The 25,054-nt window shown below is 49.1% G+C and overlaps 1 protein-coding gene and 1 long non-coding RNA gene across 2 annotated transcripts in view; both read left to right on the top strand.

The window, feature by feature from the left end:
• Positions 1 to 25,054, top strand: part of Myo1d (myosin ID) — a 297,401-nt gene that overhangs the window by 267,448 nt on the left and 4,899 nt on the right. The window lies entirely within an intron of this gene.
• LOC110304680 lies at positions 2,695 to 4,594 on the top strand. Its single transcript, XR_002379096.2, has 3 exons — positions 2,695 to 3,410; positions 3,930 to 4,037; positions 4,459 to 4,594. It is a non-coding gene; the product is annotated as an uncharacterized LOC110304680 (long non-coding RNA).

Here is a 25,054-nt window from a genome sequence, read left to right as displayed (position 1 = left end):
TCTCTGTATAGCCCTGGCTGTCCTGGAACTCACTTTGTAGACCAGGCTGGCCTCGAACTCAGAAATCCGCCTGCCTCTGCCTCCCAAGTGCTGGGTCTAAAGGCGTGCGTCACCACGCCCTGATGAACCCATGTTTTCTAAAAGTACTGTGACTGTAACCCCAGAGCTGGGGAACCAGCAACAGGCTTGCTCTGGGAGCCTTGGGGGCTTGCTGGTCAGCACGCTCAGCAGGCTGCAGGCCAGGAAGAGACCACATTTTTAAAAAACAAGGTGAAAGGCTCTGAGGAACGACACTCAAGGCTGACCTCTGACTCATACTTAAACTCATCCCCGTGCGTGCACACATACATACACAAGTAAAGAAATGCATAAATAAATAACAAAAGAGTGATTCCGTCATTCTGATGGGAATATTGAGGCACGAGCTGTACCTGTTCAGTAGGCAAGCAATACTGTACTCTAGACACGTCGTCTCAGGCGTCTTTCCCCATGTCAGCACCCTGCCTGGTGTGCTCCGGCTCTATTTCCCGTGTTGATGCTTGTCAGGTGTTTGAATAACCTGTCCCACATTCGTGAATGCTTTTCGACACTTCTCAGGATATGTGCACATGGTTATTCGTGTGTACTTTACAAATGAGGCTGACAATGCCTTGAGCCAGGATAGAGAAGGGATTGACGTCTTTAAATGCTGGACTGACACCATTTATTTAAAAAAAAAACAACAAACAAAAACCACCTTTAGAGAATCATTTCTCAACAACGCTCTTATTTCCACTCCCTTGGGTGCTACAAAGCAAGTTCAATATGTAACTCAGAATCTTCCAGATGAAGTGGCCAGCTTAAACTCGAGATGAAGCTGGAGTGCAGCCTGGGAATCCCAGCACCCTGGCAGGAGTGTCAGGAATACAAAGTCATCTATTGTGGGATATATAGTAAATTTGAGACCAGCCTGGACTACTTGAGACCCTATCTCAAACACACACACACACACACACACACACACTCACATGCACACACAACACAAACTCACGCCAGAATGGCCTGGAAGGAGCTGACAGCCTGTGGACTGTGAAGCCCTAGAACAGGAATTGGGGACCATCAAGTCCTTTGCTTCCTCCCTCCTGCCTGTCTCTCCTTCTCCACTTTCCATCTCTGTGTATAGTGTGCTTCTGCATAGGGAATACCTAGGCACACTTGCAGCCAGATTAACAGCCTAAAAACAAAACCAAACAAAAAACAGGGGGAACTTTTCTACCTCAAAATATATGAACCCCAGGCAAAGTCTCTGATTGGCCCAGGGTAGATTAAATGCCTTCCACCAAGCTTATATATGTGAGGCTGCAGGCCAGATCCTTGAAACTGAGGAGCATAGTCCTAAGATAGGAAGCTTCCCCAGGACGAGAAGGGGTGGATCTGTTCGCCTAAGAGAGTGAATGAAGATAGGAAAGTACAAGGAAGAGCGAGTGAAACCCCGGGGCGGACAGTCGAGCACCCGAGGGCTCTTCTGCAGCCGTTGGTTGGATGGAGACTGTGTTCACGTGCCCGTTTTAAAGCAGAGACTTGTATCTTACCCCAGTTACTGTAATGGTGGGGGCTGGGAACGGCTTCAGCATGGTGCTGTGTATGAAGCCAGTGTTTCCACTGGCTTGTGTCTGGCATGGTGGGGGTTGGGTAGCGAAGGAGGTGCACCAGAGAGTGTATACACAGGTGTGAACTTCCTCACTGCCCTAAGAGGGGCTCTGTGATAGGCAGCTGAGGACAGCTCCAGAAGCTTAATGGGAAAGTCGTCTTGTTGGGCAAACTCCTTGTCAAGAATGCCTTGGGAACAGGGGTTCAGGCTTCTCAACCCACAGAAAAGAAAGTTTCAAGAGGCTGGCGACAAGGGCTCAGCTAGCCAGCCCCGCTCTTCTCTGTTTACCTGTGTGCGTATCCTTAGCCCAAATGTGCCTGCGAGCCCAGCATTTTCATACATCTCTTCTCTGAAGCCCTTTTTCTGACAGGGAATTGACAAAGGACTCAGTTTGAATATATTGAGATCAATTGGAATAGAGGCAATTTGAAGAACAGAAAATTGGAGACTGGAAATGTAGCTCAGTTTACCAAGCGTTGGCCTAGCATGCACAAGACTGTGCATTCAGTCCCCAGCACTGGGGTGAAGAACATTTGATGTCTAAAAAAAAAAAAAAAAAAAAAAAAAAAGTATAGATGGGGGAGGAGGAATTCTTGGGGAGTCCAAGACATCATCAGTCAGCTATCCCGAGCCTTACTACTTGCTAGCTAAAAGGGTTTAGATTTATAAAGAAAATAGATGCCTAAAAGTAAGGTTCCATACAGCCCTAGGAGTAATGTGGTTAAAGGGACAAGTGAGGCTGACATGGGGGCAAGAAAAAGCTCCCAAAATAACAACTAGAAGCAGGTCTAAACGCCACCTAGTTTGGAAACAGTCTATGCAGAAGCCTAAAGGCAAAAAGCTGTATGCTGTAGTTGAAGACCCTCCAGAGAGAGAGAGGCAGGAGGTGTGTGTGTGCCAAGAAGCAAAGACATGCAAGAGAGCAGAGGAGATGGGATCTGGCCCAGTTCTCCTGGATAGCGTGCATACATCAGCCTGGTACCTGTCTCATCTGATGCTAGCTCTGAAGGGGGCTCCAGGCAGGCTAGTGAGCTGCCTCATTTTCTCTGCATTCTTTTGTGACATCAGAGTTTGCAGGACAGAAGTTCTGTGGCTCTCCCTCATCTTAGAAACCCTGTGAGAGGGCCCCTGCGTCACACCTGGCGTTTATGGGTCAGAAACGTTTGGAATCTCCCTTTCTAGTGGAATTCTGCACATGTCCCCCACCAGAGCAGGTGATCGGACACACAGATCTGATGTCATCCCCGGGAGAAAAGCTTGTAAACTCACCTAAAGAAAGGGGGATCTTAGAACTCACATGCCGAGCGAGAACTGTCAGATAATACCGGCTAGAGATCAAGCCGTGGCAGCTGCCTTCCACAGCTGCCGCCTTGCAGCTGCCTCTCAAGCAGTTAGTGGGGCTAAAAATAACCAAGAGCTAACTCGCAGCAAGCTACCAAGCCTTAGAAAGAAGTGTGGGGAAGGAGATTGCGGATGGCAGTCTGGGCCCTCAGAGTGGATGTCGGAGGGATACCCACCCGGTGGCCCAGGCGGCATCAAAGGCCTTCAGAGCCCCATGTGTCTGGGTAGATCAAACCTCCTGCTGCCACTTCACAACTGGTGGCCCAGGCTGTTGCCTACTGACTGCTACTGTTTCTAATCTCAGCTGTAATCCAAGTTGTGTTGATGCCTCAGGGAAACAGAAGTACCGAAGTAGGAATGAACAGTTTCCTGTTTGTACCCTAAACCTGAACCAGTGGCCTGAGCAGCAAGTGTGCAGGGGCCTGGATACTCTACAGAGGTGTGTGTGTGTGACTCTCTTTTTAATTGTGAAACTAAACTGGGACTTTCTCACCAGCAAAGCAAAAAAAAAAAAAAAAAAAAAAAAAAAAAAAAAAAAAAAAACCCTGAGGTGACATCCAAAGGAAACACGGTCCACCAAAATCAAAAACGGGGGTGGTTCTTGCGTGGGAAACTACACAGATAAATATGCTCATTTAGCACCAGAGAAAATAGATGTGCTTTCCGGAGCCTATGAAGCCATTGATGCTTTTTTGTAAGAAAAACGAATTGACCCCTGGTTGTCGCAGCTCTGTGGTCATCATCCCAGTGATCACAGGGTGTGCTCATGAGGCTGTGTGGCTCTCCAGCCATGGTGCTGAGCGCCCTCTCTGCCCTGGATTGTTCAGTTTGGATCTCCCCCAGATTCCCATTCATGGCCCAGAACAGAGGCAAGCAGAGGTTAGGAAATTTGCCCTGTTGATCCCGACTTGTCCAGGGCCAGTCAAGACTGGCCCCCAGCCATTTTTCCCTCCCACAGGATGGCCCTGGAGGTCTAGTTGGTCATGAGACTGACAGGAGTGACTCCTGACAGACCTGTGGGTTTCCTGTGGACTCTTGCTGTGGCTCTCGTGTACTCCCATTACAGGTGCTGATCTGTGCTGCTTCCCTTTCTCCTATGAGTGAATTGAGTGGGTGGGCAGATGGGTGGGTGGGTGAGTGAGTGAGTTGGGTTGGTAAGTGGGTGAGGGTGGGTAGGTGAGTTGGGTGCATGGGTGGGTGAGTGGGTGAGTGGGTGGTTTGGCTGAATGAGTGAGTTGGGTTGGTAAGTGGGTGAGGGTGGGTAGGTGAGTTGGGTGCATGGGTGGGTGAGTGGGTGAGTGGGTGGTTTGGCTGAATGAGTGAGTTGGGTTGGTAAGTGGGTGAGTTGGGTGGGTAGGTGAGTGGGTGAGTCAATGAATGAGTGGGTGGGTGTTACTCTGCCACTAACCACCTATGTGGTCTGAGGGCTTTTGCTGGCTTGGTTGGGTGGGTGGGTTTTTTTCCCCTTTCCTGGTTTATTTTGGCAGGGTCTCCTCTGTAACATAGGCTAACCTTGAACTCCTCATCCTACCTGCCTCCATTTCCCTAGTACTGGGACCATAGGCTTGCACCACTCCAGCCAGCTCAAGGCATAGTATCTATGAAATAAAGCCGTTCGATTATAACCAAGGTTCCTCTTGTGCTAAGTACCCGTTTTTCCTTTCCTTCCCCCCCTGGCTCTTCCTGGTCTTTCATTATGTACAGTGGGCACACAGGACAGTGCTGCTAAGTGGCTGAGGGCGCATCTCAAATAGTAAGGAGACCAACAATCACTGGGATGTGGGCATGGAACACACAGCAATCTGGCTCTTCCACAAGGAGACCAGAAATACATTTTGGCTCTGGCATCTCCCTAGCCCTGTTCTCAACTGCCTTGTCCATCCTCACACTGCTTTTAAGTTTCATAGACTCCGCTCGCACTGAGCCATGCTGACCTTCTCCCTACTCCTCCCACCATGTCCTCCTCTGCCCTGCATCCCTCTCCCTCAACACTCTGCTGTCTGTTTAGGAGGCAATAGATCTCATCTGTCAAGAGTGCTGACCACGTGTACCATAATGCTCATTTAAGTCAGCATCCAACATCTAAGAAGGTCTGGTTCAGTGCCCAGCACCCACATGGTGGCTCACAAACATCGGTAACTCCAGGTCCAGGGCATCTGATACCCTCTTCTGGCCTCCACAGGTACCAGGTGTTGCTGTGGTATGCACACCTACATGCAGTCAAACACTCATACACACAAACTAAAAAACAATAACAATAAAGTAAAAAGCACAAACTGATTTTCTCTCTTAATAGCTCATTTCTTTGCATCTCTGTACTATGGAGGGGATTTTTGGTTTCTCATTTCTAAAGAGACATCAGTATCATCAAATTGTTGCATAAGTAGTTGTTAAACAATATGTCATATGGATTCATTTATTTGGTGTGTTGTGTACATGTAATTGTATCTGGGAGAAGTGGGGAAGAAGGCCTTCAGGACACTGCAGTAGTTTAGAGCAAAATTCTTTCATTGCAGCCACTGCAGAAGGCCCTGTCTGGGTCAAAAACCTCTAACTCAAGCATGGTGGTTTCTACTCAACATTGGAGCCAAGATAAGATTGTAGCAGTAGGGCAGGCGTAGGGACAGTGGATGTGGTGATAATCCATGTAGAGTTTGTAGTGTTGTTGTTTTTAGTGAACTATTATGTAATCACAGAACATAAAGTATTTGAATCCTCAGGGGAGTATGAATTTTATCACACTGGGATATTTTAAGCATGTGAGAGGAACCTCGATGGATGTAACCTAGGTTGACTAGGAAGGATTGTATAGACCCAGAAGGAACTATAAGCAAGTCAGCGTGGCCCACACCAGGGTAAAGTTATGAACTTCACTGGTATTTGTATTGAACTGTTTCCTAATCCAATGCTGTGGGAGGGATTTGTATGAGAAATTGAAATTCTCTTAAAGACAGGATCTCTCAGTATAGCACAGGCTGGCCTTGACGTTTTCAGCCTCTTGAGTGGAATGATGGATGTGCACGATCACACCTGGCTCAGAGCACTCTTCACTTCCTCTGGCTTCTCCCCATTTTTCACAGTCATGTTGGCCTTTGTGGGCCTTTGTCCCACACCGTCAGCACTGGAAGAATAGCACTCCCCTATCCTGGCATGTGGTTAGGCTGCAGGATCAGTGTCATGGATGGGCCTCATCCCTATTTTAGGTGTGTTTCCAAGGAGTAGGCTGGTTGTCATGGTTTGCAAAGGCCTTCCTCACCATCAGGATGCAAGAATATTGCAGTAGGCAGCAAGGGAGGCACAGGCCATCTGTCCCCAGGGGACGGACGTGTCTAGAGGAAATAAATAGCCTTCTAGCCACGATGCGTTGCATGTGTCCTTGCCCAAAGCTGAACTCACAGTTTTGTTCTAGGATCCTAAGCTTCTAGGCTTAGGATCTCAGTCCTTAAGGAAGCCCACTGAAAGGAGCTGTGGTGGCTCTCAGTCCTTCCAGGTCACTTTCATTCTCCTCTTGCTGTCATTCCAAGCCATCCTCACATTCCCACCCCAGCGGCCAGGAAGATGAGCTCTGGCCTTCCTGTGGGGATGGGAAGACTGAACTCTGGAATACAGGACCCACAGCTGAGGGAAGGCTTGACGAGAAGGATGTGCAACCCTGGGCAGCCATGAAATACATAGGGCTGTTGAAATGGACAGAGCTTCAGTCTAAATAGGTCACTAGTGTGGTTTGCAAAGTAGCACTTCAGTCAGTCCCTGCCCTCTGACTGCTGGGAACCCCACAGCACTTGAAGGCAGAGCAGTTGGGAGGCAGCGCCCAGCAGCCCACAGCAGTGTCTCACACACCTGTTATTCATCAGAGTGCCTCCTTGTCATCTGACAAAGCATGATGCTGCAGACCCAGATGTGTCATAAGGGGGACAGACTCATTGCCCCACAGTGCTGAGGTTTCAAAAGACTCCCCAGTCATGTCCCCAGCACTGTGACTTCATAGCAAGTCACTCATGCCACCAGGGTGTTTGTGGGCCTCATTGCACTGGGAAGCCTACCTTGGGGACTGCAGTCTCCTGTGGCCTCCACCTGTGAGTTGTAGGGCTGGTCACCCTCATCGGTACAAGGCAAGTCCTACCACAGCTGAGCAGTTAAGAGACCTGAGTGAGCTCAGCTGTGCCGGCCGAAGAGATTGACAAGCCTTTCCTGTTGGTGCTGGAATAATTAGAGATAATAGCACTAGGTCCGGAAGGAAGACAAAAAAGGATACACATTGATTTTCTTTTTCTGGAGGAGGAGTGTGAGCAGAGCTGTCCTGTGAAGTCCCTGCAGCAGGACAGTCCCCCAGGGCCTCACAGCTGTCTGGAGGGGCTGCTTACCTTTTAAACTCTTTCTGCCTAACAGTTGTCTGTCTCATTTGTTTGTTTCTTTGTTTCCTGTTTCTTACGGCTTCTCTCTTACACTAATCATATGCCCTTATCTTACCCAAAGCTGTAAACCCCTTCCCTTTGGGCACCCAGTGAGCTCATTAGTATGCAAGCAGACGATCCACACCCCAATCATCACCTCAAGAAAGACAAAGCAACCATGGGAAGGAGGGCAGACAGGCTAAGAGGAACACTATAAATGATGCATAGAGTCTCAAGTAAGCCACTCTGTCCTTCTGTGTGTGTGTGTGTGTGTGTGCACATTTCCCACCCACAGCTATAGCACCCGCTCTCTCAGCCGGCAGCAGCATTTTAATGTCAGATGGAAGCACCAAGCCTGTGTTACTATGGCAACCACAGAGTGGCAGAGCTAAAAGCAGCAAGCAGCCTTGGCTGCACCACCTCCCTGCAGCCCACCCTCCTCGGAGGCAGGCGCAGATTCCCTTTGTCTCCATCAGGCTCCCTTGCCATCCGTTCCCTGCCCCCTTCCCTTTGTGGCCTCTACTAAGCTCTGCACCTGCAGCACCCAGGCCAGGGCCAACCGCAAAGCTTGTGGGAGCCAGGGAGGGAGAAAGCCCCACTGCCAGTTCAAGCTTGGGGACCTCATGCCTCACTTGAGACCAGCCTTTCAAGAAGTGAGGGTTAGAGCCCAGCAGGAATACTCCCCCTCACCAATCACTCATCGCTGGCCTATGCCTGGTTCATTGGCCATGGCTCCGCTGGCCTGAAGGGATGGACCAGGCGCCTGCCTATCCCCTGCCTGGGCTCAAAGTGGTCACAGCTGCCCATGAGAGATCCAGAGAGATTGCATTCTGATCTCCATAGCCCTTTTACTTAGTGAGAGGTAGCGGAGAGAGGTGGTATCTGTCAATAGGTGGCTTTTGCAGGCCCTGGGGCCCCTGGCAGTGGCCCCATTCTATCCCTGGCTTGCAGATAGATGCATCTGGTCTCGGAGAGCTCTATAAAGTGGAACTGCAACCCAGCTCAGAACTTCCAGGGCCTCTGGAGTGCAACCTCCTGGTTGAAAAGGAGGAATTGTTACACAAGAGAGTGTGCTAGCTTTGCCATCCGCTTAGAAGGGGGGACACAGAGATGGCCCAGCCTCCAACTCTTCTCCACTTTGGCCTGGGCAACACTGCGTTGCAATACGTTGCTTTTATTTACTATTCTGATTTACCCACAAGGCTAAGACAGGAGAGTCTCCCGAGCAGGGGAATTCCAGGCCAGCAGCATCTAAAAAAGGAGAGTTTGTATCTCCATAAACACATCATGACCCAATCATAAAGTTATCCAACACATGAATAGGCATTTGTTTTGTTGTTTGGTCTTCGTTGGTTTTTTCTGGGCTACAGTCTCACTCAGCCTGACCTCCAGGACACTCTAACTAAAGTCCTGATCTTTCTGCCTGAACCTCCTAAATGCTGGGATTACAACTGTGCCTCCCAGGCCTGGTTGATGCAGGGCTAGGGATCAGAACTAGGGTTCCTATGTGTAGGCAAGCTGTCTGTCAACTGACCCGCATCCCCAGCCCTGGGCATTTGGGTAATGGTGTTGCTTTTGATGTTTCCCTCACATATTGTTCTAGTTATTCTTTATTATTGCATGTATTTGTTCATGTGTGTGGTCATGCACATACATGTATACATCCCACAAGTGGGTGTAGAAGTCAGAGACAATCTGTGGGGTCGGTTCTGCCCTCCCAGTATTTGGGTTCTCGGGATAGCATTCAATTCTTGGTGGTGGCAAGTACCTCGGCTATATGAGCTGCCTCGCTGGCCCTAGGTTTTTGCTTTGTGGTTTTTGGTATTGGTTTTTCGAGACAGGGTTTCTCTGTGTAGCCCTGGCTGACCTGGAACTCTCATAGACTGGGGTAGCCTCAAACTCAGAGATCCGCCTGCCTCTGCCTCCCAGCGCTGGGATTAAGGGTATGGGACACCATATCCAGATCAAGGCATTTGTTTTACTGCTGTATTTTGGGAGGACCTCTGGCATGCTTGGGAAGTTATACCTGATTGCTCAAGGTGAAGCTGACTTAGCAGCCAGAACCCCTGAGCTGTTCCTGCCATGGCCCTGAATCAATGTCTAGTATCTTTTGTAACAGCCCACAATCTCCTACCATTTATGTATCAGAAATAAACATAAAGACTGAAGGTGGGCGTTCTAGCTTCACAGTCATCACACAGACACAGACACACTGGTGCTTGTGGACATTATACTTGTGTATTTAATATTCTTGCTTTTTTTTTCTTTTTGTTTTGTAATGGGAGTGGTGGGGTGGGCTGGGGTGAGATAGCCCTCTGCTATTCTAGGTTGGCCTAGAACTAGCTCTGTAAAGATGGTGAACTTGAACTGCTGATTCTCCTGTCCCTACCTCGCAGATGCTGGAATTACAGATGTGCCACCACACCTAGCTGCTGCTTCTTCCTCCTCCTCTTCTTCCTCCCCCTCCTCCTCCTCTTATTTGTTTTTTAGTATAATTTTATTTATTATACCCTAAAGACTCACATATTCCAAGTAATTTGGATAAATGTGATTTTTAGACAGCGCGCAGAGTCACCCTGAAACAGGCTACAGGCTACACGTGTATTCAGAACCTATGAGAGCTCTATAGGCTGTGGCCTGTGTGTGGACAGGGACACTCAAAACATCTTGTGTAAATATGCAAATCCAGTCTGTTTCCTCTACATGTAGCCCCATCTCCTGAAGCTGTCATCTAAATGTCTTCCTGGACAAGGGAAGATTTTCTTCTTCTTCCTTTCAAAAATGAGGGGGGTGGGTTGTTTTGGGTTTTTGGTTGTTTGGTTGGCTGGTTGGTTGGTTGTTTGGTTGGCTGGTTTGGATTTTGGATTGTTTGGGTTTTTTTTTTTTAAGTTTTGGGTTTGGGTTTGGGTTTGGGTTTTGGGGTGTTATTGTTGTTGTTGGTTGGTTGGTTTTTTTCAAGACAGGGTTTCTCTGTATAGCCCTGGTTGTCCTGGAACTCACCCTGTAGACCAGGCTGGCCTCAAACTCAGAAATTCGCCTGCCTCTGCCTCCCAAGTGCTGGGATTAAAGACGTATGCCCCATTGCCCAGCTTGCACTAAAACATTTTAAATAACCACTTCGTAAAGGAAAAGTGTACAAAGCTAGCCTAGGCCCCTCATTCCAAGTGCCCATCACATTCTTTGAGACGGAGTAGGGAGAGTAGACATTGGAAGCCAGCCTAGATTGCAGGAGACCTATCTCAAAAAAAGTTTTTTTAATTAAATAAAAAGGTCCGGAAATAATCCATCTATATCATTGTTGTTTTACATTTTTTAAATTACACTTATGTATGTGTTTGATAGGGGAGTATGATCCACAGTGTACAGGTAAGGAGCAGGGGACAACTTGTAGACTTGGTTCTCTTCTTCCACTCTGTGAGTCCCAGGATCACACTCAGATCCTCAGCTCAGCAGCATCTTACCCCTGAGCCGTCCCTCCAGCCCAGGAACTTTTGGTTTTGACTTTTTAAGGTTCTCCAGCAATGTTTCTCTTCCTTTTTCTTTGTGTATGTGGGAGGCATGGTACATGCACACACATGTACATGTGTGCACGGATGCCTGTGAGGACGCAGAGGAGAGTGTTGGACATGAACGTCCCACCCTATCACTGTCTGGTGTATCCTGTACAGTCTCTTATGAACCTGGCAACAAGCCCATTCATCCTGTCCCTGCCCCCCTCCCCAGCACTAAGGTTACAGACACACATGATCACATAGATTTTTATGTGGGATCTGGAGATTTGAACCTCGGATCTCATGTTGTCAGATATTGGAGACGTTACAGCAAGATTTTTATGTTCTGGGCCATCTTCCTTCCCTTCTATAAGTCCTAAACAATTTTTATTACAATATTCTGTTGGCAAGTATTGTTAATCTCTTGTATGTCTATGTGAGGCTGTCAGATATTGGAGGAGTTTCAGACTGTGCGTGCTGGGAATTGAACTCAGGACCTCTGGAAGAACAGCCAGTGCTCTTAACCACTGAGCCATCTCTCCAGCCCCCGTCGTTAATCTCTTACTGTGACATATTTATAAATCAAATTTGGTTATAAGTATGTATGTGTAGGAAAATGCCTCTCCATGATTTCAGACAACCAGAGGATCTTGGACTGTGTCCCCCAGCAGACAAGAGGAGATGGGCACAGGTACCTTACCGTTTGCTGAGCTGTTTCTCAGGCTGGTAACTAGGGCATTAATCAGAGGCGAAGCCAGACTAGCTCCTCTCCCATCGCTCCCAGGGCAGTGATGACATGGAGAACCCTGCAAGTTTCACCCACCACCCAGAGCAAAGCAGACTTTGGGGGAAGGGCCTGAGCACTTTCAGGGCCACTATTTCTCCGCTGCGTTTCAGCATCTAAGGTGTAGTCAAGTGTAGTCAAGGTAGAGAGTCCTGCTGTGCAGTCTCTCCCAGAAGTGGGAGTGTAGTAGCAGATCAGAGCCTTGATTTCAGTTGTAGGGTTGAGGCTGAAGAAGATAATCTGGGGCACTTCATACCGTCCCAGGACTGCTTACCGAGCCTCTCCTCCTTCTAAGCCTCTAGGTCCCCTCCTGTGACAGCCATTTAACACAGACATGCGACTGTCTAATCAGGACACGCACCATTTTCCAGACTTGCCCGGGCAGCAGTGACCTAAATATTACTCGGAGTGTCTAACATCTAGCCCCAGAGGAAGAGTGTCTTTGGTTTGATTGTTTTCATGCTAATGAAGTTGGGCCAGTAATTCCAAGTCCCCTTAAAGATGGCTGAGTCACTTGAGGCTATGTGTTAGCTCTCTAGAAAGCACTGGTGCAGCATCGTTATTGAATTATTCACTTTCCAATAGAATCACTGGCACACCCACTCGCTCTCATTGGTTGTATCGTTTTTAACTGAGATATGAGATAAATGAGTAGGAATGCAGGGGTTGGTGGAAATGGCCCCAACCACGCATGCCAGCCAGCCAGCCAGAGAGAAATATGACTAACCCACTTCCAAACCAAGAGATGTAACAAACGCAGTGGCTGACTGTTCAGCCCTCTCTCCTGATGACCCTGCAGGCAGTAAATAAGACCTGCCTTAGACTAAAGCCATAACCACACACAGCAGGGAACTGCCCACCTAGGCAGCAGCTGCAATTGGCCTTCTGCTAGAAGTCTATCTGCACTCAAGGTCTGAGTAAGAAGCCACACGAGGACACTCCACATTAAAATCTCTCTCAGGGAGGGGGCCAGGGCAAGTGAAAGCTAAGCTTCTCTTGGGTCCTTAAATCAAGTTAGTGATCATTGAGAAAATGAGAATCCTTCATGGCACACAGAAAAAGCACACATGTGGCTTGAGGAAACCCACATTCCAGCAGCAAGTTCCAGCCTATATCTAAACAGCCATTTCTGGGAACTTAAAAATAGAAAAAAAGAACACACCCACATATGAGAGTGGTCAGATGGACTTGAGCCCTGAGGACCGGTGATGTGTCCACCCTCAGCCTCAGCAGCATGGCCAGTGGCTTCTGTGATGTGGGATTCCTGAGTAAGAAGGACTGGACCTCAGTCCCTGCCCCACCCCCATTATTGTGCCAGAAATAGATGCCCCATCCCAGGAAAAAGGAAGTGAGGCTGCATGGAATGTGTCCTCCATTGGAATACTGCTCGTCTCTGCCTGCCTGCCATGATCACTGTGTCCTCATTCTGTGGCAGAGCCATTAAGTCAGAATCTGAAGATTGATGCATTATGTACTTGCTCAAAATAGCAGGTGCAGAACAGAAAAGGCAGAGCTGCTAGGCGGCATGCAGAACCCAGTGACAGGAGGCCTGCCTAGCCTCTGAAAGTGTGTGCTGGAGGAGGGGGTATTCCCATGAATAGCGCTCCCAAGGTAGAGGCTCCCCGACCACAGTAAGACCAGGTACATGTTTAGCTGACAAGACTGAGTGCAACCCTTCTCCATTCCCAAGCATGTGGCAGAGAGTGGGCAGCTGTTCCCTTTCTTCTCAGTGTCCTGGGGTTGCTTTATGAGCTGTTCTGTTTTAACCTCCTTGAACTCCCCCTTAGGATAGAAATCCCCAGTTACTTGCTCTCTAATGAGGTACCCATGGGTTATGCTTGCCTAGGTGGGCATCAGAGTGTAGTGACAAGTGGAAATTTTACAAAAAGTACCAGATTACTAATGCTGAGAAGAAAGTACCATTCTTTGTCAGCTTACATGGGATTTAAAAATCCCCAAGAACAAGGTACAAGCCTCTTATGGAACCCACACACTTTCCTACCAAAACAGCATATGACAAGTTGGTTCTCGGGCCAGAGGTGGTCAGGAAGAGGCCTGCGACAGGATGGCACCGCAGGGGCAGCCTCAGCTTTCTGCTGGGCATGGAACCCTGCTGGGCCTTGCTCAGCAAGCACTCCAGCCTGGGAATGTTTGGCCACCATTCCATCCCTGACTGCAACCCTACTAAAACACCATGCCACAATAGCAGCCAGAAACGGGACACGTGTCCATGTTGCACTGCGTTAGCCGCCCACTGGCAGCTTTTTTCCCCTTTAACTTTCACCAAGTCCTATGTGAAAGAGATGTGTCTGTAGCCTTAGTGGACTCCTCAGAGCAGGTGAGCTGGAAGGTCAGACCTGGACTAAGTGATCTAGGCTCAGACTCCACATGTTCTCTTTCAACTCAGAAATACCTAGAACCAGGAAACCCCTGTCTCATCTCCTGCTGGACTTTGGTATATTTTAACTAAAGTTCTAGAAGTTAGTATACCAGACATTTTCCAGGCTGTATACAGACACAGTGGCAGCCCTTAAATAGCACTCAAACTGTCTTTCAATAAATCCTAACTAGCTGGTTGTCAATGGACAGCCTCCAAACCCTCCAACTCCACCACCACTTTGGACAACTTGCAAAGCAGGCACTATACCACCTTCGCTTCCTCTCTCTCTTTCGTAACTATCCCGTCACTTCCAGAAGCAGTGTTTTTAATGCTCAGACACTTTCAGATAAATGCTGAGCACATGGTGGTGGCACACACCTTTAGTTCCAGCACTCAGGAGACAAAGGCAGGCAGATATCTGTGAGTCCTATGCCTGCCTAATCTATGTAACTAGTTCCAACCAGTGCTACATAGTGAGACCCTGTCTCAACAACAAAAACCAAAAGAGCAACAAAAATTTGCAGATGAACAATAGAGAAAATCATAGGCTACAGAGGCAGCTTCGTGGTTAAGAGCAGGGCCTTGCAGAGACCTGTGTTCACTTCCCAGCACACTCCTCAGGGACCTGACAGCTGCTTGTAACACCAGCCTTTGCACTCGTGCACATGCACGTGCATATGTGTGCATGAGCGTGTGCACAGACACATACACACATCTAAACTGAGTGAAATTTGTAAGAGTTTGAAAAGGACCACCAGGTGATTTGGGGCACAGGCCCTGCCTGCAGTTTCTCTCTCTCTCTCTCTCTCTCTCTCTCTCTCTCAAGCTGTTTTCTTGGGACATGGTCTCATGTAGCCTTGGCTGGCTTTGAACTTACTGTGTATCTAAGGATAACTTTAAAGTCCTGATCCTCCTGTGTCCACATCCTGGGCGGTAGTTAGGATTACAGGTATGCCAACACCACACCTGGCCCTGCCTTTCATACACAACACAGGCCACTATAATATCTTATGCTGTCTTTCTAAGGAATTACTTAAAACACAGGGAGGCAGTCCCTCCGTGAGATGCAGCTGCCTGAGTCACACCTCTTCCTGTAAGGGAGAAAGGTGTGGGTTCTGTGTCCTCCGGGTCTGTATGATGCAGAGGGAAACCCTGTAGATTTTCCAGAGCTGTCCTCAGCACTTTCACAACCAAGGCCAGCTTCTCTCTTTCCAGCTCCCTCATCACCACCCAAACTGAAGATCTGCATCTGGAGCCATGACTAACTTTAGATCCCGCCAGCTGCCACACCCTCCCTTTTGGGTGTCTCTCTGTTGATGTCTTGCCCTTTCAGTGACCTTGGCCCTGTCTCCCAACTTGTTTCCTAACTTGCCTGTCTCCCTCCAAGTGCCCCATTCACCTACTTTCCACATTATTTATCTTGTCTCTGTCAATCCCCTGGATTGGTGATGCTGTTGAGAACTAACTGTATGCAAGGCAGCCTTTTGGCACAAGGTCCCCTTCTCCCATAGAGCTTTCTTTGAAAGGGGATGGAAGCCAGGGAAGGACATAAGACAGCCAAGAACTCAGACAGTGGTGAGCACCGGAAGGGAATGAGCCTTCCCTGTCTTCTCTGCGCGAGGTCCTCACTCGAGGATTCCGCCTGGACGTCTCACCTCTCAGCTGTCTGCCAGCCTGGCTGGACGCATCTCTACCACAACCTCCCAAACGTGCATGGGCCTGGACTCACCGTCCATCTAAATCCTCATCCCCCTCCTGAGGGCAGGGGAGGTCCAGCCAAGCCAAGGGGAGAAGGGGAGTTGGAACTTGAGGGATATCATTAGTGACTAGTGGGTGAGTCACCATCAGCCCTGGCACACCAGGCTCAGTGTGTGTGGCACCCACTTCCGTAACTGCATCTTGATCCGTGCCCATAGGGAGTCTGGTACAGAACAGGCCCTGGTTTCTCCCCCTCACCAAAGCCTGAGTTACTGGGAAGATCTATCTGCCTATAAAGCCTCAGGGTCCTTAGCACATTTCCTAGACTGCTGTGGTGGGGTCGCACCCTCCGTGAGAATTCTCTCTTGCCTATCTGCCTCCCTCCCCAGTTTGTAAGCTTCCGAAAAAGAAAGAGCTCTCCCCTCACTGTGTAGAGCAGCTTGGCGAGGCCATACTGCACCAGTGCCTGGGAGTCTGAATCCAGAGGTTGAGGTCAGCCTGGGATGTAAAGTGAGAACCTATCTCACAAAGGAGAAACTGAACAGGACTGCCAGGAACCCCTGAGTTCCTAGCAAACTTATCTTGTTCTTAGTTCCCAACCTTGTTCATCTTTAACCTGGGCCCAGTCAAATGTCCTATCTGTTTGTTCTTTTGGCAAGTGTCTTTTAATATCTCTGACCTGTATTTGTATGCGGACTGTTTTAAATATTCTCAGGTGGCAGAGACTGGAACTCAACAGGCTTCCTGTGAAGTATTAGACTCTGACCAATAGTGGACATAACACATGGTTTTGAGCAGCTTGGACTTGAATAAGCTCACAGGTAGCACTATTCCTGACAGGCCACTGAGATGTCAGGCCACTGAGATGTCAGTCCAGAGGAGATCGTGCGTGCTGGTCAGGTTCCATCCAGTGTTGTTTAGCACCTTCATTAAGGATGTGAACAGAAAATAGACACCACTGTGCCCAAATGGTGCTAACTGTGGAGGTGCTATGAGCACAAGTGTGGAGAAAGGAGAAACAGAAACATAAGCAGGAAACAGCAAAGATGTTTAAAAAAAAAAAAACCCTCAGTACAGCAAAGATGAAAAAAAAATATCTCAAACAGATACAAAAGAAATCCCACAGGACATCCCAGCACAAGCACAGAGAGATCTAAAGTTAAGGAAGGAGACGCTGCTGCCCATGGCCCCGACCTTCTTAAGAAAGAACGAGCTGTGGCCAGGCAGCCGTGGAGCCGTGCAGACCTGCAAGCTGTGGCCCGCTAGGCCATTGTTCCTTTCTCTTGTAGCGAAGGCTTGCTTTGTTGGTTTGTTGCTTCTGGGTGGTGGTGGTATTGGTAACTGAGAGGGAGCTGTGACCTCTTGGCTTTGAAAGATTGCATTATCCCTAATACACAGCATTCAGTTGGCCATTTGGGGAGACACAGTAACGAGCCTTGAGACAGTAATATACTATAAAGTTAAAATGGGACATTCCCACACCTATAGCTCTGACAAACCAGAGCCACTGCCCTGCTGGCCATCCCAGAGTGAATGCAGCCTCTAGGACTCGTCTTCATGCACCTTGCTGGGGCAGAGCAGGGCTGCTGGGGGACACACAGAGCAGGAACCTTTACCTTTTAGTTGACAGAAAGAACACCCAGGAATATCTACAGATCAGTGCTCTTCCCAGGCACTCTACCTAGGCAGACAAAATGTGTCCTGAGGGGCTGGATGTGGGGCTCAGTGGAGAGGGCTTGTCTGCATGTGAGGGCCTGGCTCTAGTCCCAGCACTGAAAAGCGAGGAAAGGCACCCTGGGAAATCAGAAGCTGCACACAAGCTCTCCACACACACCAGAGCACACCCTTCCGACAGCCTGGCACCAGCCCGGAAGATTTGTCTTCTGGCCAGGTGATCTGGAAGGAGCAACACCCAGCAGAGAAAGGAAGAGGGTCATGGCTGCAGGTCAGGGTCCAACCCCAGCCTCAGCCTCAGATGCAAGTGCTTTCCCTGTAACTCACCAAGGCCTGGGCCATGCTCTGAGAAGGGTGGTTGGAAGTGTCTCTGGAGAGCAGATGCTCTGCGCATGCCATTTCTCAGCTTTGAGGAGTTACTTGATATGAACTCCTGCAACTTCCTCCACCATAAAGGGAAGGTAATGGCAGGCCTTCATGACAGCATTGGGAGGGATTAAATGAGATGACGCATGTGCAGTGTTTAATGTGGTGCCTACTGTAAGACCCCCGCTCTAGTCTCAGAGTGAGAGAGCACCCAAAGAAACACGAGAATCCATCTTGCTATAATTACATGAGGCAGTTTAATGACGGAGCTCCGGACCAACATGCATCCCACACAGGAGATAACGGATGTCAGCCACGAGGCTCGGAAGGAAGCTCTAGGGGTTTTTATGGGGTAAGGGGCTTAGGGGTGTGGAATTCAGCATAGCAACACACTATTGACTTATTCAAACATCAGCAGAAAAATTACATGTACGTCCAGGGTGTCAGAGTTCTGTGAGTTGTTGATTCAGTTTAGATAGCCCTGTTATGTCTTCACATTCCTCTTTATCTTTAAGGTTAAGCTGTTCCCAGGAATGTTTTAACTACAGGGCATACCCGGGTTTGTTTTTCTTTTTTCTCAGCCCCAGGCAGCCTCTAGGCTCACAAACAACCAGCAATTTCTGAGTACTTTATATGACTTACAGGTCTTGAAATTTCATCTTTCTTTCACCTACTACGAGATAAGCCCTTAATAAATGGATGACTTCCAATCCCTACCCCAAGACCCCTAACATGCTGCCAAGCACCTAGCCAGCAGCCAGCCTAGTGACCTTTGGAAGTATTCGCAACACTCTGTAGCATACACTGGTAAGTTTAGAGAGAACCAGGGTCCATTCATCTCCATCAACCCTTGGAACATAAGAATGGCATATTCATCGATGTGGTGTTCCAACCCCCATGAGTCTTGCTGCGTGCAGTGACCAGGGGTGGAGTACTTGCCAGCATCTGTGAGATCCTTACTCAGCCTTGCTGCTAGGGAGATCTACCCACTCACACATTCTCCATCCTCCCAGATACTTTTATCTCCCTTAGAATCTCCTTTAAAATCAGGCATTTCTGGGCATAAAGGTTTACAGGGAAAGTAGATATACTTTACAGAAGGGTCCTTCAAAGCTCAAAAGGCACCCCTTGAATAGCGAGTGTTCCTAGTGCCTCTTAATCACACAACATATGAACATCCCCTTCTATACAGCAAGCTGCCAGAAGTGCACACATGCTTCCCCTGGCCACTTCTGGGTCCACACCTGGATCTGATGGCTCTCCCACCACCATCTTCCCAATCAACAACCCCACCTGAAAGTTGCATAGGTGCTGGCTTCATCTTCTGCTTACTATCTCATTGTTCAGTTAGCTGCAGCTGCTCTCTTAATCATGTCATTAAAAAAAAAAAACATTCCACAGATGCTGCTGTGCCCCTAATCTGTGTCAGACACTATAGCGGGCACTTTTGATAAGGCATAGACAGTACCCAGTGCTCCCTGCTCAGGCACAGATGATAGCGACATCGTATTCAGAGGTTAAGACTCCTGCCTGGGTCACTAGGTTTGAGTCCTGCCTCTGTTCTGTGACACCGGGCCTCGTTTCTGAAGTGGAATGTGCATCCTGTCATGAATCTGTCAAGAACCAATGTTCACACTACTCCAGTGTGCTGTGCTGCTCTCTGTGGGGTGGGCTGAACAAGGAAACACACTTACTTCTGTGGAAGTGTGTGTTCTCACAGCTTCCATGATGCCCAGCTCAGTCAGCATGGTGGGCTCTGGCAAGGGTGGCCTTCTCACCGTCTCCTCCATGATGGAGAGACAGAGCAAGCTGTGTGTCTCCGGTCAAGGTGCCACTTTTGGCTTGGAGTGCAGCCTGGTGGTAGAGTGCTTATCTCTAATCACGTGTTTAGGGTTAAGACATTGTGTTAATTTGGTACAATCCCTAGCATCATTATTTGATTTGATTACATTTTTAAATTATAGATTTCTTTTTACCAATATTATATGTATGTGCATCATGTGTGTTTCTGATGCCTATCAGAAGAAATCACTGATCCTCTGGGTCTGGTGGTACAGAGAGTTGTGGGCTGCCCTGTGAGTGCTGGGAACCACACCTGGGTCTTGTAGAAGACCAGCCAGGGCTCTAACCACTGAGCGTTTCTTCCACCCCAACCGTTGTGATTTATAGGTCTCTCTAAGGAGCTTATAGTTGCATTTTTAGGTCCACCTGAGAGACCTCTTTAAATCATTTACCTACTTGAATAATTTATCTATTTATATAGTTTATCACATCTGTATATTCAAGATTATCTGTGACTGTTCTGTGTGTGTGTGTATTTTTTTACAGTGAACTTGTTTGCATGTTTTCACATATATGTGCATGTTAAAGAAGTCCGCTCTCTCCTCCACCATCGGGTGCTGGGGACTGAACTCGGGTTGTCCAGTCTGGGCAGCGCCTTCACCACTTACAGAACCACTTTGTTGGCCCTGTTTTAAAGTAAAAAACATATATATGTTTTAATTTATAGATAATATGTTTGTTTTATTTTCAAGGTTATAATTACAATATTATAATAGCATCTCACCCTTCCCTTTTCTCCCCGCACACATCCGTGTAGCCCTCCCACACTCCTTCAAACAAAGCCTCTTGCTTCACTCTGTCTTCTTCTCACCTGTGCTCCCGTGAAGGAAGCCACAAGTCCACTCTCCTTCTTCCCATCTCCTTAAAAAGTTCCCTGGGATACCTCGCTGCCTTCCATGTTGTCGGCACCCAGGATCTCAGCTCAACGTTGTCTTGTTTCAGTGCTGGGGATCAAACTTCCCAGTCCTTCAGTTCCGTCTGAGCCACCGATTAGGCATGTTCACTATGGCTGAGAATAGCCACACTCCCGTGAACTGTGTGGCCTGTTTCTCTGTTCTGTTGCTCTGCTGCCCCAGTCCCTCTAGACCCAGTTGCCTACACTTTGGGTCCCCCCACCCCCGCCTGACTTCCACTCTTGCTGCAGGTCCCCTCCCCTAGCCATGCCACCCAGAGGCTGTCTTTTTGCTCCTTTACCATCCCACTGTGGCTCCTGTGCTCTCTGTAGAGCCCCAAAGCACTGAGCCACATGCAGGAGGTAGGCTTGCCAGGCCTGTCCCATTCTAGGAGAAGCACAGCAGAGCTCCACAGTCCAGTCTGCGTGGATACCCCAGGGCCTGTGACCCGGCTTGAGAGCTGGGAAGAATGAGAGCAAGGGAGAGTGAGCGACAGCAGGGAGGGGCAGGCCTCTGAGTGCTGTTCCAGACTCTGCTCAGAGCACAGAGAATGTGATGTGCACGTGCGGAATGTGTGTGAAGCAAACAGGGTGTGGGGCAGAGAAGACAGAAACCAGTCAGGCCACAGCGGTCACCAGGAGAGGCTGAGACAGAGCTGTCTGGAGAACTGGCTCTGCTCTGCGTAGGCAGTGGAGGCGGAGCAAGCTGAGCTGACGCCCACCTGTCGTTTGTGTGAGGGGACTGGACTCTTGACAGGTTTGACAAGGGTTGAGGCCAAGAGTGTGTGCTCTCCATTCCTCACGTGAAGACTCCTGTGGAGTATTGAGGCATCTCTTAGAAGTGGTTAAGAATGTGCTAGAACCTCATGCTTGAATGGGGACACTGATTACATTATTATCTGTCATTAAAACCACATAGGTGGGTGCTACCTCTCTGTGGTAAATACAAAATCTAGTGAACATGCAGCAATAATTAAGAAGGAGAAAATAAAGCCGGGGAGGCTCTTGCGAGAGTCCCGTTCATCCTTGAGACTCAGCCCAGATGCCACCTCCTTGGGGACATTCACTCAGCCAACATGACCAGGCCTCTTCTGTGTGGTCCATGCCCAGCATAGGATGCAAGGGCTGGTTCACTGGCATGCGCTTTCTAGAGGTTCTCAACCTGTAGGTCACCACCCCTTTGGCAAATCCCTATCTCAAAAAATATTTACATTGCAGTTCTTGCAGTTCTCAGCAGTAGCAGAATTACAGTTATGGAGTAGCAATGAAAATAATTTTCTGGTCAGGGGTCAGTCACCACAACACAAGGCAATGTATATCAGGGCAGAAGTATCAGGAAAGTTGGACGCTGCTGCTCTGGACAGCGCGTGCTCAGTGTGGACAGTCAATTAGGCAGGGAAGATGGTTGGAAGCATTTAAGGAGAAAGAAGGGCACAGAGCAGGTGGAGTGAGCCTCCCTGCCTCGGTCTGTACACCAAAGCAGCTGAGGCTAGGGTGGAGGCAGGCCCTATCCATGACCGAGGCCCTAGGCTTTCGTGACTGCTGTATGGTTTTGCCCCGTCCCTTACCAGCTACCCAGACAGGAAGTGCAGCACCACTGTTGTCAGCTTACACAGGAGCCAGACTCCTCAGCTCACTTCAGAGCAGCTGTGATGCAACCCTGACCAAAACAGAAGCAGCGTTTCCCCAGAAGGGTTTTGAAAGAGCTACCCTCCGAGGCTCAGCATCCTGAAGCAGAACTCACAGAAAAGAGCTACAGGCGTGCAGCCCTCCGTGTGAGCTCGGGCGAGTGGCATCCAGTGGGGTGTGGCTCTGGGGGTCCATGCCCAGCATGAGAGGTACCTCTCAGCTCTCTCCAGCCCATATCCTGTGACCAGACAGCAGAGGGTACTCACTAGCTTCATCAGGTGCTTCTGACCCTCCCACACACAGTCCCAGTTCTGCACCTCAATTCTATGCCAGCCAGCCCAGGCTGCCTGCAACCTCCTGGGTCACTTTCTTGGATTGGCTTCAGTCTAGAGATTGCATTTCCCAGATGACCAGGGACCTGAGGGACATTGTTTCAGGCTGATTCAGCTTCTGGACATGTGGTTGTCCCCTTGTATGCAGTGTCTGTGGGTGCCCAGCTAGCACTGAGACTGCATCCACCAGAAGAGGGGAGTCTAGGTGAGAAAGGAAAGAATCACTGGATAAGAGCCATTTGCCTGCAGTGATGGCTGAGAACAGATGACAGAGATGAAAGTCCCCAAATACCACAATTTGCTGAGCCACTAAATCCGTAACAGAATCTGGGGAGTAAAGGCCCCTCCCCCCACAGCCAGCCTCCCTCAGCAGCTGTCACTTGGCTTGGCACACCATCAGAGGGAGACACCCTGTCTCCATCTCTGTTCTCTGTTAACTCTGACTCTATAAAGACCCCAGTGTGTGCTGTGGCTCAGGACAGAATTGGGTCCCTGCTCTCTGCCCCACCGCACCCAATCTCCTGTGCCTGCTAGGACTGCCCCAGGCCCAGGCCCCACGAAACCTCTTGCTGGTTTGGTTGTTGTTTTGAGACAGAGTCTCACTGTGTGAGCCAACATGTTCAGTCTTACTGTACTTCAGTCATTGTGGCTGAACTTAAAATAAGAATGTCCCCTAAAGCTGAGGGGTGGTAGCACACAGCCAGGGAGACATAGAGAAACCCTATCTCAAAATAAACAAACAAACAGAATAAAATAAAGGAAATGAAAGGACTTCCCTGTTTTCTCCTTTTTGTCCTCTACGCCCTACTGTAGAAACACTCCGCACCAAGCATCACACCTGCGGTGGCCAGTGCTGTATAGCCACAGCCTCTGTCGGCTCTAGAACAATTCTGCCACTCCAAAGGAGAGCTAACCCCCTCTCCTCCCTGACGCCCCTCGCAACAGCTACTCTGTCCCTGTTGATGTGTCTAGTGGGTGTATTTCCTGTCATTTACAGTATGTGGCCTGTTGGAGCTGGCTCCTTTCAAAGTTTATTACCCTGTATTGATACTTTACTGCTTTTCCAACAAGTTGATTGGACAGTATTATCCCAGTGAATAGATATACCACACTTTGCTGATCCATTCAACCCCTGATGGGCAAGGAGGCTGCCTCTGCCTTCCGTCGATACTTCTACCATGGATACTGACATTCAAAGGTCTGGTCTGAACACCTGGGGGTGGAGTTGCTGGGCCAGCCACATCGTGATTGTTTAGGACGCTGGGGAACTGTGACGCTAGAGCCATGCATGCTTTCTGCCTTTGTGCAGGGTGTGGGTGGCAAGCAGTGACCTCCACAGCTGCTCCTCTGCTCCAGCAGTCCCCACTTCTTCCTAAACCCTACGGCAACCTCCCAAAGATGGCTGGGCACCGGTTCATTCAGGGCTGGGCCAAGGGAGGCAAAAAAAAAAAAAAAAAAAAAACCACCCGCCAGGCGCCTGGGGACAGACATCCCATTTCTCACGGTGACAACACCAAGCACTCTTTTTCCTGAGGACTGCTTGCCTCCTGGGACTCTCCCATTCCACAAGCCATCTGGCTACTTTGCCTCTGGAATGAGTTTCTTGAGTGGGTGATTCAGGCCTAGGAAAAGCACAGCGGGTGGGTTGAGCACAGCACCCCCCTCATTATGAGGCAAGAGTAACCACGTGCCGGGAGGAGCCATCCACAGTGTGGGGGACTGAAACCTGCGATAGCACGCTGACCCAGCAAGCCCAGAACCAGTGACCTGGCTAGAATTGCCCATGTGTAAGGGAGCACCCCTAAACCTCCTGGCAGTGTCCAGGTCCTCTGAGACCCCTCACCCTCCATCAGCCTGTAGGCCAAATAGGCAAAGCACATCCATGCTTATGACATGAGGGCCCCAACCCTGTCAGGTTGAAACAGAAGCTGAGTATGCCCAGGCTCTACCTCATCAGGCTGGGAGCCATTCAGAACAGAGGCAGCCAGGTGGCTTATGAGCCTGATGGCGCTCGCTCTATGAACATGTGCAGAGAGCATGCGCCAAGTCTGCAAAGCGGCTCTCCTGAACCATCTCTTGTGGAGGGTCTCAGCACTTGACTAAAGAAGTGACCCTCCCTCTGGATAGTGCCCACATTCCACAGAGCTCATGTCTTTCTAAATGACTCTGTACATTCATCTCCAGAGGATGGAAAAGACCCTGTCTCCAACCATCCACTTATTTTCTGTATTTCTGGGACTCAGTACCTTGAGGTAAATACTGAAATAACTCTTCACCTGCCCTCACCACAGAGTAGGTGAAGAATAGATTCTCACGTATACTTTATGGCTGTAAGAGACATCCCACAGGGGCTTGCCCAAGCCCAAGAGCCCATAGGACCAGAATCCAGGCCTGTAGCCCTAGACTTGAATTGAGAGATCCCAAATGAATCAAAGGCGGCCTCCTGGGCTTATAGTACCCTACCCAGGAATCTAGGTCAGGAAGCTGAGGCACAGGTTCAAGGTCAGCCTGATCTATATACAGTGAGATCTCATCTCAGAAGAAAGAAGAGGGAGGCATGTGGAGGCACGGCATCCTTTCTTTCCCAAGATGTCCTAATTG

The sequence above is a fragment of the Mus caroli genome, chromosome 11, assembly GCF_900094665.2.
Source record: "Mus caroli chromosome 11, CAROLI_EIJ_v1.1, whole genome shotgun sequence".
Lineage (NCBI taxonomy): Eukaryota > Metazoa > Chordata > Mammalia > Rodentia > Muridae > Mus > Mus caroli.
This window is presented reverse-complemented; position numbering and strand designations above follow the sequence as displayed.